The sequence below is a fragment of the Oncorhynchus clarkii genome, unplaced genomic scaffold, assembly GCF_045791955.1.
Source record: "Oncorhynchus clarkii lewisi isolate Uvic-CL-2024 unplaced genomic scaffold, UVic_Ocla_1.0 unplaced_contig_5028_pilon_pilon, whole genome shotgun sequence".
NCBI classification, from domain to species: Eukaryota; Metazoa; Chordata; class Actinopteri; order Salmoniformes; family Salmonidae; genus Oncorhynchus; species Oncorhynchus clarkii.
The window spans coordinates 57390-74602 of NW_027260820.1; the positions used below are offsets into that span (position 1 = coordinate 57390).

The 17213-nt window shown below is 43.4% G+C and overlaps 1 long non-coding RNA gene across 1 annotated transcript; it reads right to left on the reverse strand.

The window, feature by feature from the left end:
- Window positions 1-747: 747 nt before the first annotated feature.
- On the reverse strand, window positions 748-11662 carry LOC139401804 (uncharacterized). Its single transcript, XR_011633170.1, has 3 exons — window positions 10929-11662; window positions 2838-4053; window positions 748-2720 (listed from the first exon to the last, which is right to left on the reverse strand). It is a non-coding gene; the product is annotated as an uncharacterized lncRNA (long non-coding RNA).
- Between the last annotated feature and the right edge of the window lie 5551 nt (window positions 11663-17213).

The following is a 17213-nucleotide window of genomic DNA, read 5'->3' on the forward strand; positions in this document are numbered from 1 at the left end:
CAAAAGGCCTGTTTTGTCTGCGTGCTGTTTTTTCACTGACAGATTTGCCTCGCGTTCCCGACTGTAGGCTATTCTTTGTTATTGGGCTACAATCCTCAGCTAGGCTATTTAAAAAAAGGGGCCATTGGTCCTCTGTAGCTAAATTATAGGGCTTCTCATGACGTATTAGGCTATTCTGAATGATTTAATTTATTTCTGAACAGACAGCAGTAATTCCGTAACTTTAGAAAATTCCTCCAGAACCCTTCATGCAGCTATGATTCTATAAGGAAACAAATGATGAAGTGCAACTCTGGAGAGATGAGGGGGCAGGATAATCGACGAAGAGGTGTAACAGTTCTCTTCTTGCGTTGTGTACAATCAGTCATCGACACGGAACTCCAACATGTAGCACCAGTCATGTAGATTTATTCTGATAGGAACGGCACAAAATTGCACGTCATGCAATGCACGTCTCACCATCCAACTATGCACTCACGCACGCACGCTGGTTTGGTGCTTGTTCACTGGGGTAGTTACCAAAATAATTCAATTACAATATACAATATAATATATTTAACAATGTACCTGGTAGGAACGGCACAAAATTGCACGTCATGCAATAAACGTCTCACCAACCAACTCTGCACTCACGCACTGTACAAAATATATGACCCCCCCACCAGACACAGTAAGTTGCTAGTGTTGATAATGGGATATGTAGGAGGGTGAGCCGGTCAAGGATCGATTCAGACAAGGTGGTCTATTGTATGACAAGTGACAGTTTAATTATGAGTAAAGATATCTGGTACAACGTATAGGGGCCCATTTCATTCGGTTCTTAAGGAACCAGCAGAAAAAAGAAGCCCAGATAACAGAGTGCATGTATGTTATATACAGTACAGAAAGTAGGTTGATTCTAGAAGATCGGGTCTTCGGGTTGGTTCAGGCTGAGGTGTAGTCTTCTTGGATTGGCCCTGTTGGGCCGTCCATCATCCCTCTGAGCCCCGTTCTTTTTCACACAATGTTCAGCTAAAAAAGGAGATTAGGTGTGTGCGCTGTCCTCAGTCACACAATGTTCGGCTAGAAAGGAGATTAGGTGTGTGCGCTGGTTTCTGCAAGTCAAGGCTGTCTCTTCCTCCCAATGTGTGGGTGTATGTCTTATCTGTGTGTCCTCGGCAGTTAGTGTGTGTAATGTGTGTGTGCTGTGTGTGTGGGTGTGGGAGCTATCCTGTATGGGACCTAACATGTTTTACTGTGAAAATACGTTGTCTCAGTTATAGCAATGTAATAGCAGTAGGCTGGTCACCTGCATAAGAAATAGCACTTCCTTACAAATCCCTCTCTTCACGTCTCCCCAGAGACGTGACACAACCTAACTAGATCCAGACACAAAAAGAAAACTTTTCCCAGAAGGAAAAGTTTTGTGATTCCCTCTCTTCACATCTCCTAAGAGATGTGACATAAACTAGGCTAACAATTACAAAGTTTAAAATACCTTCATGTTCTCCATTCGATCCCACTATGTACTAGATTGGCTACCAGCCACCTAGGAACTTGCAAACCTCATGTCAAAAGAGAACAACAGCTCATTGAAAAACAGAACAAAAGAAAATGATGTGAAATTTAAGCCCCCCTTTTTGACACCCACCAGGGTGTCACTCATTATCCCTTATTTCAGCAGTCATAGCATTTCATGAAAAGAAAAACAAAACCTAGTAGGCACTCTCAACCTCATCCTCAAATTCGGGCAGGTCATTAGCAAGCAGAGGAAACATCTGGGAAAGGGGGGAAGGGTCAATAGCTCTAGAGATAACCCTAGTGGTAAGGGAACGGATACATGGAATGCAACAGCATCCACAGAGAACCAAAATGGCCGCGAACACCGAAATGGAGACCAAAATGGAGGAGACCAGGGTTTATATTTACCAAAGGCACTCATCCAGGAGTCCCACATTGAGGTATCAATCCCAGAATGAGATTTCATTTTACCATTAAGAGTCCTCAAACCTTCTAGGGCTACGGTCAAGCTTCCATCACTAGCAGTGTTATTAGGGATAAAAGTACAGCATTGTTCCCCAAACATAGAACAGACACCTCCTTTCTCAGCTAGGAGCATGTCAACTGCGATACGATTCTGGAAGGCCATAAGGCTGGTTGCAGCCAGTTGACCATGGACGGCTTCAAAACCTTGCTGTGTCCAGTTGCCCAATTTCTGAACATTAAAATGGATATAGTTAATTCGATCTACATTTTTGTTGATGGTACACCACCAGCAAATAGAAGATTCAATCCCAGCAGAAATCTGGTTAGCAAGTTTATACTCATCCGGGGACCCCTCTGGGAACTCCTATGGCGTCTATATACGTAGGGTCACCACCATCAGATCCAGCCATCCTCTTTTTCTTGGATGGGAAGGCATCCTTTTCAATTTGGGCCACCAACTCAGTCACACCTATTGGGTATACTGAAATGGGAAGAAGCAGAGAGACAAGAGCACAAAGACCAGTAGAATTTTTAGGGAAACGCCCAAACAGCCGCTTACCACCGCACCACCACCAGACATCTGCTCTGGCGACAACTGTAAGGGGAGAATTAGGAAAGTAAGTAGCATTACACCAGTGGGGTGGGACAGTACCTAAATCTGGAGGTCCTCGGGTCATGTTCACACATGTGAAATTCCCTTCAGCAACATCTGAGGAGAAAATCGGTGCCTGTCTGCCCTTGACTAGTGGATAAACCTTGTCCCAGGAAGAACAGTTCTGGGGTGGGTTATTAAATCTCATAACAGGGAAAACACAATTGTCAGGTAAGGCTGCAGGCACAATGAGAAGGAGAGGCCTAGCTCCCATACATACCACACAGTCAGTACGGGCCGCCTTTCCAGCTTCTTCAGTCAGTAGTAACCAATTATTGGAGAAACCTGAGACTCCAGACGTCATAAGGATGGAATCATCTACTGTAGGCGGATTCAATCCGGACGAGATGATAATAGGCCCCAATCTAGGATCCGAAGTGGATACCACCTGTCGCTTAGAAAGAACAGCTTGAGGGGTGGTTATGTTAGTAAAACAAATCTTAAGATGCCAATAGACTCTCTGCTCTTCCCATGGTGCCAATAAGAAGGGGGTACAGCCGATACCACCTTCCCTGTGTTTGATTACCAATTTCAAACCAGTTGTAACTTTAGTTAACGTCAACCTGCTCCGCCACAGGAGTGCCATCTGATGCACTGTCCAGCTAGACCAGTCAGGACCAGTCTCTGCCACTAAATTCTTCCACGTCCATTTATTATACTCTGTCATGTACCACACTGATCTAGACCAACTGATTGCATGAGTACCATAACCGCCACCTGGGCTTCCAATAACACCCCAGGTAAGTATAACAGTGGTAGTAGCGTTAGGCGGGATACACAGAGTAGCTGACCTAATCAATTCTGCAGTACACTCAAAGTCATTATTCTGAACTTGACGTTTAGACAGAACATGCGTATCCGAGAATATTGAAGCATTGGTGATGTTTAGCTGGGTAGTCTGTTCCTGGTCAGTGATTATACGCTGGGCTGCCCATATCATTACTCCCAATGTCAAAACAACATTGACTATAATTAGGACAAACAATGGGCCAGAACAACCCAGTCTTTCCCATGGTCTCCTAGCCCTTCTAGCCCATGGTGCTACTCTAGTGTCCCTATCATCTGAGGATGGGAGTCTCCTCCACATGATCAGACGGGAGGGATGTCAGAATTTGAATTCGAATTGGATGTGAGTAAATCACTTCTTACTTCAGCCAGAGTTCTGGCAGGGGTTGGGGCTGGTGTACAATGTGTCAGTGCAATGTGTACAATGTACAAGTGTACAATGTGTACAATGTACAGTGCGCCTGATTTACCTTTGACCTGGACTGAGTGTGAAGTAACCTCCTTCACTTCGTACGGTCCAGTCCACCTGGGATCAGCCCACTTTCTCTTGTGGACCTTGATCCTTACCCAGTCCCCAACTTTTACCCTTGGTTGTTCCGGGACGTCAGTCAGCTCCCTCTCTGCGACACGGTGTATCTGTTTGGAGAGAGCTGCAGACAATTCCGTCAATTTCTTCACATAGTCAGACATCCCTATTTGGTGCACATCAAGAGGGGGCATATGACCTCCCTCTCTTGGTGGCCCTGGCATTACTCTACCTGTCATTATTTCATGGGGTGAAAGATGTGTCCCTGCACCTGGTGAGGACCTCATGGCCATCAGTGCCAGGGGCAGGGCTTCCACCCAGGTCAATTTGGTCCCTGCACACACTTTAGCTATCTTAGCTTTCAGATTTTGATTACAGCGTTCCACAAGGCCCTGCGACTGCGGGTTATACACTGAGCCAAACTTGTGTGTAATGCCAAACCTCTCCTCCACCTGTCTTAGGTGCTGATTTGAGAAGTGGGACCCATTGTCGGACCTGATTTGTCGAGGAACCCCATACCTAGGTATAAGTTCCGTTTGTAGCCACTTAATGACTGACTTCGCATCCTCCTTTGCTGTAGGAATGGCCTCTACCCACTTAGAGAATCTGTCTACCATTACTAGCAAATATCTCTTTCCTCCCTTCACCTGATCCGCTCCCATGACTGTAAAATCTATGCTGATGTCTTGGAAACAGGCATTGGGTACCGGATAGTGACCCATTGGTGTTTGGTAAGGTTTCTTTGGATTGTGACTTCCACAGATGGCACAACTGTCACAGAACAAATCTGTCATTTCTTTCATGTATGGATGCCACCATACGTAGGAGACTCTCTGTAGAGTCTTCAGTTTCCCTTTGTGTGTTGGTCCATGTGCTTCTCTGATTAGTTCAGGACAGAGGTTTGCAGGGGCCACTTGTCTGCCATCATGGCATCGCCACAGTTCATCAGGACCTTTCGTCGCTCCCCTCTGTCCCCACACTGAGTGTTCATATGGTCCGGCTGCTTGTTGTAGTTCTTTGATGTGTTGGTTAGTCAATTCAGTCCTAGGTGGACTGATTTGGAGAACCATTTGTCTGGGAGTGTATCCTCCTGCTTTCTTAGCTGCCTGGTCTGCAGCATCATTTCCCTTGCTGATCTTGGAGTTCAATATCTGATGGCCCTTGCATTTCATTATGGCCACTTTTTCAGGAAGTGATACAGCAGCAATCAGACGCTCCATCTGGGTCTTGTGCTTGATTGGTAGATTTCCAGTAGTGGTAAAGTTTCGTCTGACCCATTGTGGTCCATCGATGTGTACTGCTCCATGAGTCAGTGTATATGTTGACCTTTTTCCCATCCAAATGGAAATTCTTGCCATAGTCAGGTGCAGTGAGAGCTGCAGCCACAGCCAAGTCTGTTTTCAACTGGCCAAATGCAGCAGAGGCCTCAGGTGACCAGATAAGAGGAGCATGAAGGTTTCTTGAGCCTGCATGTCTGACTATTTCCCTCAGTGGTTCAGTCCTGGCAGTGTAGTCAGGAATGTGTGTACGGCTGTACCCCGTCAAACCCAAAAACGAGAGCATACCAGCGACTGTGGTTGGTCTGGGATGGTGAAGAATGGAGCTTCTGTGTGAAGTAGAGAGTCCAGCTCCGTCTCCTGAGATTTCTCTACCCAAAAAGAGTACTGTCCTTCTGCACATCTGGACTTTTGATTTCTTGACCTTGTACCCTTTGCTAGCCAAAAAGTCCAGCAGGACTTTGGTGATTTCTAAGCACAGGTCCGAAGTGGGGGCTCCCAGGAGGAGATCGTCAACGTATTGGATGAGTACCGTGCCTTCCGGAAGGGTGAGTTCTCCCAAATGTTTTTTCAGGATGTAATTGAAAATTCCGGGGGAACAACGGTAGCCCTGGGGAAGCACAGAATACGTGTACTGCTGGTTTTCGTAAGTGAATGCAAACAGAGGCTGAGACCCCTCATCCAGAGGAACGCTAAAGAAAGCATTAGCAAGGTCCACGACAGTGAAATATTGGTGTTTCGGCGACAGATTGCTCAGGATGATGTGTGGATCAGGAACAGGTAGGTCAACCCCCAAAGTAGCTTCATTGATAGCTCTGAAGTCTTGTACCATCCTGTAGGTTTCACCATCTGCCTTCAGAACAGGCAGAATTGGGGTGTTCCATGGAGATTGAGTTCGGTAAATGCAGTTAGCTCCCAATAGCCCCTCAATAGTGGGGCGAATCCCCTCTACCTGCTCAGGCTTGAGACGATATTGGGGTCTGTAGATTGGAGGTTGAGACGGATCCAACAGGGTGATGGCAACTGGGGTAACTTGTAGTTTGCCCACATCGAAAGGTGAGGTACTCCAGATAGATTTGTCAATGGAATCCAGCAGTGCTGTAGACGATGGGTGATCTGAATAGGGTTTACCATGGTGCCTGGGTAGGGCAAGACGCTCAGGCTTACAGGTTTCTTCCGTGTCTACCATTGTTAGTCTCCACATGTCTTCAGTAGTAGCTTTCATCAACCCTGGTGTGGAGGTAGGTACCCATTGGAGTTTCGATGCTCGACGTATCATAGGACCCAGGGTTCTGGCTTCATGTCCATTCCCCACTGCCAGTGTCACATGGGGTGATGAGTCAGGCCCCAACAGATACCAGGGCTTCAGATGAGAAGGTAAAATCACAGGGGCAGATACCCCCTCTGGTCCACAAACAATTGAGACACACCTAATGGTTGGGGTTTGGTGCATCATGTTTTCATCCCAATCATCAGTGTAAGGTGTATTTTCATCCTCAGTTACATTGAGAGTACAGTGTAACTCAGCTTGGGGAGTCTTGTAAGGATGTAGAGTATAGATAAGCTTTCTCCACAAGTTAAACTGGAACTGTATCTCCGGGGTGGAGGGTCCATTTTCCAGGCATTTTAGCCAATAGATTTCCTGGGTCAGAGACAGTGGGGGAGTCGGTAAAATGGGAAGCATTAACACTCTTCCCGTTGGCGTAGGTCTGACTGACACTTCAACTCCGTTTTCGGTGAGACAGATGTAACACCCCATTTTACAGAGTAGGTCTCTCCCCAACAGATTAATGGGACAATTAGGACAGTATAGAAATTGGTGCCTCAGCTTTGAAGGTCCCCACTGGAAAAGGAGAGGTTCAGTTTTGTGTTGTGTTTCCGGTCTTCCCGACACCCCCACCACCTGTATGGAATCAGTAGACAAAGGCTGAGGAGATCTGATCGCAGAATATGTACATCCGGTGTCCACAAGAAATTGATGAGTGACACCTCCTACTTCACACGTGACAGTAGGCTCCGTATATACAGAAAAATGTTGGACCTCCGCCTCGTCAGGTGGTGGTGGGCACCTTCATTCCCATGGAGGGTATGCTTCAGACATTCCCTGGAATGGTACTGGAGGTGCTGGTTGTCCTGGGTGGTTGTACACAGGTTGTGGATAGGCGGGTCCTGGTGGTGGTGGTGGTGGTGGTCCCGTCATTCGAGGTGCACCCCTTCCCCTAGGGCCGTATCCTCTTCCTCTGTTCATTATGAACTGCTGTTGTTGAGGCGTCAATGGGTACGGGCAGTATTTGGCAAAATGTCCAATTTGGTGACAATTGTGACATTGTCCAGATGATCGTCCAGCTGCCCTCAATCCCCACTGCAGATTTGATTGGGGGCTGTAGTATGTTGTGGTAGGTCCTCTGGGTGTGAAGCCTTGGGCAGGATAAGCCTGAGGTGGGTAAGATATTGGGGGAGCAACGTAGGCTACAGGGGTTGGTGGGGCAACTGGAGCTGCTCCCACCATCATTTGTTTCACGGTAGCTTCCACCACTTGTGGAATGATTTGGTCCTCAGCCAACATCTGCTTCTTTGGCTGTGCTGCCTTTTGGGCCTCTTTAAGCTGTATCTTCAGCAGTTGTACCTGTAGAGCTTTCACCTCTGTGTCCGCAGCTCCTGTATCCTTGCAGTGCTGGGTGATATGGTGGTGCACATGGGAGTTGAATTGGGTTAGTGGCATGGCACATAGCCCGACTGTGTTTCGCAATTTAGTCTTTACAGTTCCCGGTGTCCCATTCACCACCATTTCTTTCCACATAGCCATGGAGGTTTCTGAGTGGTCGAACGGTTCTCCATGCACTGACCTCCATGTTGTCTTAGCCCTATCCAGATATTCGGATGCCTGTTCTCCTGCATGCATGGTGAAAGATGATAGTGCAGCAAAATTCTTCTCGGTGGGGTAGGCTCTTCTGAGTTCTGCCCATAGTTGAGTGCGATACTTCTCTGGTGGAGTGGCACCTGGGTGGGTCCCCAGACCAGCGGTATTTATCAATACATTCATGGTGGTGTGATCGGTTGCTCTTGCCAACAACGCTTTCATGTCTCTGAGTGCCAGCCGGAATCCTGATGTGAGGGTCTGTAACTGTAGTAGCCAAGCTGATGCTCCTCCGTGGAGACTAGGAAGTTGTTCCATTATGGCGGTGAGGTCTTGCATTTTCCATGGCACATATTCTTCGGTTTTTTTTTGTTCTCACTCAGTCTCAGAGGCATTTGTAGTTCTTGTTCTCTTCTTAGTTGATTTTTGTCTTGTATGCGTTTAGACCTCCTAGGTGCCGGTCTCGGCGGTATCTGTCCATGCAGGTCTTCAACATCTCCCAAGTAATACCCATTCAGTTGCCATGGTCCACCCTTTCCGGTTGCATGTCTGTGTTCCGCATTAAGTTGTAGGGCAGCTTGCCATACTTCATCAGTTGTCACTCTTTCTAGCTCATCTTCGTCCTCTTCCTCAGGCTTGTTGTGTGAATAGGTATATTCACGTTGGACATCCACTTCAGGACAGGAATGCTCATGCTCCCCACTGTAGACAGTAGTTCCCCTGGTTCTTTCGTTCAGGTGGGATCTGGCTGACCCAACACTTCGAGATGCAGGGGATCTGATGGAGTCTGGTAGCTCTCTGAACTGAATGGAAGGCTTTGACTGAAAGGAGTGAGACGTGAGTGTCTGATAACTTGATGGCTGCAGTAGGCTGGTGTTCATTAAGGGTTCTTGGGAAAATTTGAGTGACTTACATGAGTCACGGCTCCTTTCTCCCACAGTTACCTGTCCTTCTCCACATTCTTGTAGGCTTCGACCCCCATGGGGTGTGGACACCAATCCGCCTTCTAGAGAGCAGGGGGTGGAGGGTTGTCCTACCTCCTCACAGTCTATATAGCCTCCAGTCAAATGCATTGACACCTGTCCCTGTAGCAGGCCTTCCTCGATGTGGAGAACTGGTGCCTGGATGGAGGGGGCTGAGGGAGCTTGGGTTGTCAATGAATATGGTGGTGGTTGAGTGACCTCTTCTGGTAGCTTCGGGTATAAACGTGGCACAGGAGTGGGGGAGACTGCTGCAGGGGCCAATTTGACTTCGTCACTCCCCTGTGTCGCCTCCATTGATGACTCCGCCTCCGCCCCAGCCACTACCCCCATCACTTCCGTTTTTTTGTTCAGTTGTGCTCTACGGGTCTCCTCGATAGCCCAAGTGCCTATTCTCAATTCAGCTTCTGCTTTCTCTCTCTGTTTAGTCCCTTCCTTCTTGAATACATGCAATTTGTTCTGTTCTATCTCCCTGTCTTTAGCTTCCTGTAATGCTTCACGCAACTCGCCTTCCATTGTGCTAAGCTGGACCCTATTTGGCGTTCCCCCTACTAAATAACCTGCCTGTGTCCACTTCAACTTCAACCCTTCCCAAACCTTCTTTATTGACTTCCACTGTTCCTTTCCTCCTGACCTATCTTGCATACGTTGATCTAGAAAATCATTGAATTTTAATTTTGGAGGTTGCGGAGTCGCCATTTTAGTTGAATAATATTTACGTGTTTTTTGGAAATATTTTGTACACTCTCTGGATATACTTAGCCCGTCACTGGCTCGTGCCAGTGATGTATTCTTAGGAGACACTATTACTCGTACTCTGTCTTAACTCAGAGCCTCTCCGTCATATATCCAGAATTTTCGGCAATAATGTTTTAATGATTAAACACGAGCCCCCAATTCAGGAAATGATCTTCAACATTAATGTTTTAACAATTTGGATAATATATATATATATATTTTTTTTTTTAGAATTTAGGAAATACTTTTTCCACAATAATTTTAAATATTGGTAATGATATCAGGGACTTGTGAAACGCCGTTTACATTTAGTCTATAGTCAACACACAAATATTCTTACATGGACATAGTCTTAAACAAAATTGATCAATTAGAACATCTTATTCTATGACATCACACATTAGTACATTTATCACATTAATTCTGGCCACAACACAAAGCGGACTTTTCAGTCCAACATACATTAATCTATTGTAGACACCTTACCGGACACAGCCGGCTATTGGATTTTAACCTCACCGGACACAGCCTGGCTATTGGTTATCACTACGCCTAATTGGAGTTTCTATATACTACTTTTGCAGACGCCCGACCGGTCACTAACCGGACTATCGGTAGCAACTCTGGTCACGTCCTTTTTCAGACGCCCGACCGGTCACCAGCCGGACAATCGGTAGCAACTCTGGTCACGTCTATGTTCAATTATAGATCACCTTACCGGACTCAAGCCGGACCGGTCACTAGCCGGACTATCAGTAGCACTCTATATTGACTATTTTATCCCTTACCGGTGTCTGCCACCGGACCGTTCGCAAGCCGGACTATCAGAATATTCTACGTTGTAAGTTAATTTAGGTCTACTTCTACTTATCCCTTACCGGTGTCTGCCACCGGACCGTTCTCAAGCCGGACTATCGGAATATTCTAATTACTACTTATCCCTTACCGGTGTCTGCCACCGGACCGTTCTCAAGCCGGACTATCGGGATATTCTAATTACCACATATGTTTACTTCACTGTCAATTTCAAGTCCATTATTTATGTAAAATTTACACAAAAATTCTTACCCACACTCGGTACTACTGATCGTAATTTGGTATGACTATTCGACAATATGCAAAGTTTGATAAAACAGGTTTTGCTTACCTTATTTTGTGGTCGACCAGAGATCAGTTTCCCGAGTTGAGCAGAATTGTTGTCCACCCCCGAATGGTTTTCACCTGTCCTCCGGGAACCGTCCTTTCACCAACTCGCCCCCTCACACCCACATCAACCACTCTGGACTGGGTCGTTAGTAAACCATTCCTCTGCTACCAAGATTCTGTTGATAATGGGATATGTAGGAGGGTGAGCCGGTCAAGGATCGATTCAGACAAGGTGGTCTATTGTATGACAAGTGACAGTTTAATTATGAGTAAAGATATCTGGTACAATGTATACGGGCCCATTTCATTCGGTTCTTAAGGAACCAGCAGAAAAAAGAAGCCCAGATAACAGAGTGCATGTATGTTATATACAGTACAGAAAGTAGGTTGATTCTAGAAGATCGGGTCTTCGGGTTGGTTCAGGCTGAGGTGTAGTCTTCTTGGATTGGCCCTGTTGGGCCGTCCATCATCCCTCTGAGTCCCGTTCTTTGTCACACAATGTTCAGCTAAAAAAGGAGATTAGGTGTGTGCGCTGTCCTCAGTCACACAATGTTCGGCTAGAAAGGAGATTAGGTGTGTGCGCTGGTTTCTGCAAGTCAAGGCTGTCTCTTCCTCCCAATGTGTGGGTGTATGTCTTATCTGTGTGTCCTCGGCAGTTAGTGTGTGTAATGTGTGTGTGCTGTGTGTGTGGGTGTGGGAGCTATCCTGTATGGGACCTAACATGTTTTACTGTGAAAATACATTGTCTCAGTTATAGCAATGTAATAGCAGTAGGCTGGTCACCTGCATAAGAAATAGCACTTCCTTACACTAGCTAGTACTGGCGGGAATTCTCTACAACAAAATGCACAACAAATATTCTCCAAAAACCACTGCATCTTATGTGTGATGTTCGAATAACATTTACAAATAATTTGATATAAATTGAACATTTAAATCATCACTTGAGAGTATAAAAATCACTTTTGCTGTACAGTGCTTTGCAACCAACAAATTACCTACCGCTGGTTTGGTGCTTGTTCACTGGGACGATTTTAACTGGAACATCCCCCCTCGTAAGCAGCTATTCAAACCAGCCAATAAGATGCCATGTTGAGTAGGTGAAGGCAAGACAAACTCAAACCAAAAACCCATTGGCTTAACAATAAAGTGGCAAGGGGAATCACCAATATAACCCTGTTACAGAGGCAACTCGAATGAACTTTGATCGCTTTTATTATAATTGTTACATAGCAAAAAGTGAAAATTATTTTTCATGGCACGAGAGGTACCGGATTCGGCCAAATAGGTTCCGGAACAAAACAGTCCAGAACGGAACGGTGCCGGATCCTGTTCCTGCATGATCCGGCTCAAATGAAGCACTGATTTGAAGTACCTAGGCCTCTACCTGCTGAGTATAAAGATTATTAAACTAGATTCAGTGGGCTTGTCATTCACAGTACTGATGAAAAATCAAGTATATTTGATCTAAATGTGGATATACGAGGACATCTAGTGGTCACCGGATTTAAAAAAAAATCATGCAAGCTATCTTTGCACTAGCATGCGATGCCATATATTTGACGCAGGTATTTATTATTCAACAAGGACAGTCATTGACCCGGACAAAATATAATTGTATGAGCTATGCCTCTGTGTACCGGCGTTGTTGCACCCCTCTACTATCTGGCTTGGTGGGGCGATCTCGTTCTGCATGCCTGCTTCACTTATATTCAATGTGTCGTCATGCATTTGTGCATGCACGCTGTTAACAGTCATATCCGTCTTGCTAACTTAGCTAGCTCATCAAACAGTATTTTATTCGCTTTTTCTGCACGATAGCACTTATTAAAGCCTTGAAGGGTTGCATCGGTTTCCACTGGATTTGACAGCTTGTTATGCTGGCTAGCTAGGTAGCTAATTCGCTAACGCAAACTATTTATCATGTAGCAGCCTATGCTGACTAGCGTCGCTAGCAACTAGCTAAAATAGATAAAGTTTAGTCGTGGGTCCACAAAATCAAACAAATGGTACTGAACTGATGACAAAATCATGTTTCAAAATTGTAGTAGCTATTTATGTTGTTGTTGTTGTTGTTTAATGACATTGCGAATATAATAATTTTTGACATTTAACTACCGGTATGTATCTAATTCGGTTTCGGCATGAGAAAAGTATTAATCGCAAATTCCAGCACTAACGGATACCGGGAAATAGAAATAAGAGAACCGGTCACAAATGCGGAGCCACGCCCTAAAATAACATGGCGTTTAAAAACAATTTTTTTTTAAACATTTTTTTTTATTTTTTTAAAATTAATAACAAATCAATACATAAAGCACATGAGGGAACACAAGCATACATAGATTACAAACAATAGACAATCGAGCTAGGGGGTACAATATCACATTACAATTACACAAGGACCTTAAGGGACATGCATGTACTTACAATTCTAACAGCTTTTTTGATAGTAGAGCATTTAACCGTCTTAAAATACAGTTCAATTTCTTTTTGTAGGGTACGAAAATGTGGTTTTCTGTTTGTAAATTTACATTTGTGTATATGAAATTTGGCAAAAAGAATAATGAAATTAATTACATAAAAATGATTCCGCTTATTTCTATTGTATGTAAAGAGTCCAAACAGTACATCTCTCCACAATAGTGTAAAATCTTCATAAATGTGTTCAATTATAAACCTACTGATGTCTTGCCAGTTTTCTTACATGCATACAATGCCAAAAAAGATGCACAACTGTTTCTGGGTGGTCATTACAAAAGGAGCAATTTGAGTTGATGTTTTCCTTAAACTTCTTCATATAGTGGTTGGCAGGATAATATTTATGAATCATTTTAAAGGAAACTTCCTAAATTTTGTTAACAAGTAGGTATGTGTGTGGCAACATCCAAACTTTTTTCCAACAGATATTATCAATAAATCCATTCCAATAAGGCATGACATAAGGTATAGATAGATACAACATCCTGCTGAAACAAGGATCATATCGCTCTGTTGTTGAATGGATCAAAAGAGAAACAAATCTTTCCTACTGATGAGTCAACAGAAGGTAGGCTCTGAGGGTCAGGTCTTGACATGTTCCTGAATAACATAGCAACACTTGAGGGAATGGCATCTAAAACAATTGCAAAATCTTTAGGTGTTACAGGGACCTTGTAAAGTAATAAGAATTCTTTATAACTGAGTAAAAGACCCTCTGCATTTACCAGTTGGCCCACCAATAGGATATTATTTCGGAACCAATATTCTAAAAACAGAGAGGTATTTTTATACAATATATCCCGATTATTCCATATATAATATCTGTGTGGAGAAAAATTGTGTTTATAAATTAAGGACCATGACAAGAAAACCTGCCGATGAAAAGCAGAAAGTTTCACTGGAACTTTGTCAATATTATCATTGCAAAACAACATGAAGTTAAGGCCACCAAAAGTAGAGAAGACATGATGAGGAATAAAATTCCAGATAGAAGTGGGTCTTCTTAGGAATTGTTTTATCCAATTGATCTTAAAAGTATTATTTAAAGTAGTAAAGTCCAGAAAATTCAGTCCACCATTCTCATAAGTGTTCATTACAACAGTTTTCCTAATGTAATGGGCACGGTTCCTCCAAAGAAAGTTCAAAAGCATCTGGTCTATCTCAAAATATATAAAGATATAAAGATAGAGCACCATATGCTAGTCTAGAGATACCTTCAGCCTTGGTTATTAGGACTCTACCTTTTAAAGATAAGTCCCTCTGTAGCCATTGATTTAGTTTCTTCTGGGTTTTTTTAATAAGAGGGTTCAAATTTAGTAAGCCTCTAGACTTCTGATCCTTTGTAATGGTTATGCCTAAATATGTAAGTTCTTCTTTTACTGGAATACCATAATATGAAGGTGTCACACAATCTTTGACAGCTATGAGTTCACGTTTATTAATGTTAAGATATAGACCAGACACTTTGGAAAAGGATTGTATCACATTGATCGATATGTGAATTTGGTTAGCGTCTTTCAGAAAAAGTGTAGTGTCGTCAGCCAGCTGGCTTATAATAATTTCTTTACCAGCTATGGAAATACCTTGTACAGGACTATTATTTAAAGAATTTGCAAGAAGTTGGGTGATTAATAAAAACAGGTACGGAGAGATAGGACAACCTTGCCTAATTCCTCTCTTTAACTCAAATCTAGGTGAGGTGCCATATTTCAATTTGATAGAGCTGTTACCATTTGCATAGAGAGTCTTAATAGCCTTACAGAAAAAATCCCCAAAGCCAAGTCTCGTTTGTGACACATTCATGCGTTCCAACTTTGTCTTAATTGTATGTAGGTTCTAAATTGCTTATGAGCTTGGCTTCCCTTCAGAAAGTAGCTGATTCTTGTACTTTACAGCTGTATTTTCCTACAGTTACTAATAATACTAGCAACATAACAGATTTCATTCCTTAAAATGATTTTGCCAGATGGAAGAAAATAATAAGGTAGGCCTAAACTGTAATAAGATATACCTTAAAGACTGCTTGTGTTTAATCCTGAATCCAGTTGCCCCTCTTGTACTGGGATAAAATAATAGGGAACCCATGAACCTTATGGAGGAGTACATGTGTTTTGTAGACACACCTGGGTTCTAAACTGGCTGAGGTAAACATTTTAGGAAAGCCTGGGTTTTTAAATCCCGGTGAAAGCAGATATGACAAAGTTTATCAATGTCATGTTGCCCTTCTATTTAGATGAAACTAGCGAAAATTATAATTTTTCTTCTCTTAATCCACATTTTCTAGCAAAAAAACATGTTCATGCTTTAGGGCTGCATACATATTGGTAAAATATAAAGTGTGTGTGTGGGGGGGAAGGGGCCTGGTGGATATAATGGGGTATAGGCCTAACTGCTGTTTTGAGGGTGAAATTTCAACCACAGGATGATGTTATCATTGTAAACTAAATTCAGCATAGCCAAACCTTGTATAAAATAGGTTGAATTTGTACCTTTGAAACCATGTCAGATTTTCAACATTATATACACTTTCAGAAAAAAACAATAGGCAGCACCTCAGCCCGGGATCGAACCCCATCCAGGGTTTTAATTACACCCAGCCCTGCTTAGCTTTAATATGTCACTGACTACTACCAATATGCTATTGTGAGAATTATTATTGAGAGATCTCTTAATAACAAAATATATTCAGTGTTAATATCGAAGTCATTCTAAGGGGTAGGTTTGACAAAGCAAATGAGTGAGTGAGTCCTTGACATGAAGACAGTGGTTAGATTCTGCCATTGGGACTGCTCTGATGTTTCCATTCTCTCCTGGTTATGACCATAGAGCCTTGTCCCAGTCTCTAGACCTGCCTGTCTGTGTGATGGATGACCACCTGACCTCTGAAGCTGTCAATGAGATGGTAAGTTGACCTTGTCATTTCATATTACAACATTAATCCAATAAAATGTTATAGTGATGCTATCTTTGGCAATGTTGACGTACCACAACCATCTCTGTTGTGTTTCAGTTGTTTAAATTTGTCCAACGTTGCCAATGCTCCTCCACTCTTTAACAGTTAATAGTTATTTCAGTATGATATTTGTTGTATATTAAGTTTGATTATTTGCAATATAATTACATTTCTACCAGGAGCAGAGCAATTCTACCAGGAGCAGAGCAACCGCACTGATGGAAACCACAGAAGATCTGACACTTATGGACTTCCTTCAAAACCTAACTGAGAAGTATGTTCTGTTTTCTTTGGTACTATCACACCTTCAAGGAAATAGGATCAAATTAGAAACTCATCAATCGGAGAAAAATGTTCAGTGCTAGAAAAGTTGTCACATTGCAATTTTGCCAAAACAACTGACACAAAGCAAGTATAACTTCACGATCAGGCAAATAATTAATTCTGCCACGCATCCTGATATGACAACATTTATAACAATATTGTTTTCAGGCAATGGAGGGGGATTCGTGAGGGCATGTTTGACCCGGTAAGATCATGTTACTGACAATTTAATTAGATTACCATGAAAACTCTGCCTAATGTTTAACCTTGTTCATAAGCTTTTGAAAGACGCACTATGCAACATTTTAAAACACTTCTTCTGTTTCTGGAATACAGCTGACAAAACAACAGCTTGCCGGCTTGTGTCTGAGGATTGTCCAGTTTTTATCGGACAAGCTGATGCAGATCATCATCCCAGGTCTTTACGAACTACTAGGCATCCAAGATGCTGCCTCCTCTCCATTGTCACAGAGATCTCTCACAGCGTCACTCACCAGTCTGTTAGACGATAAGACTAACACCAAGTCC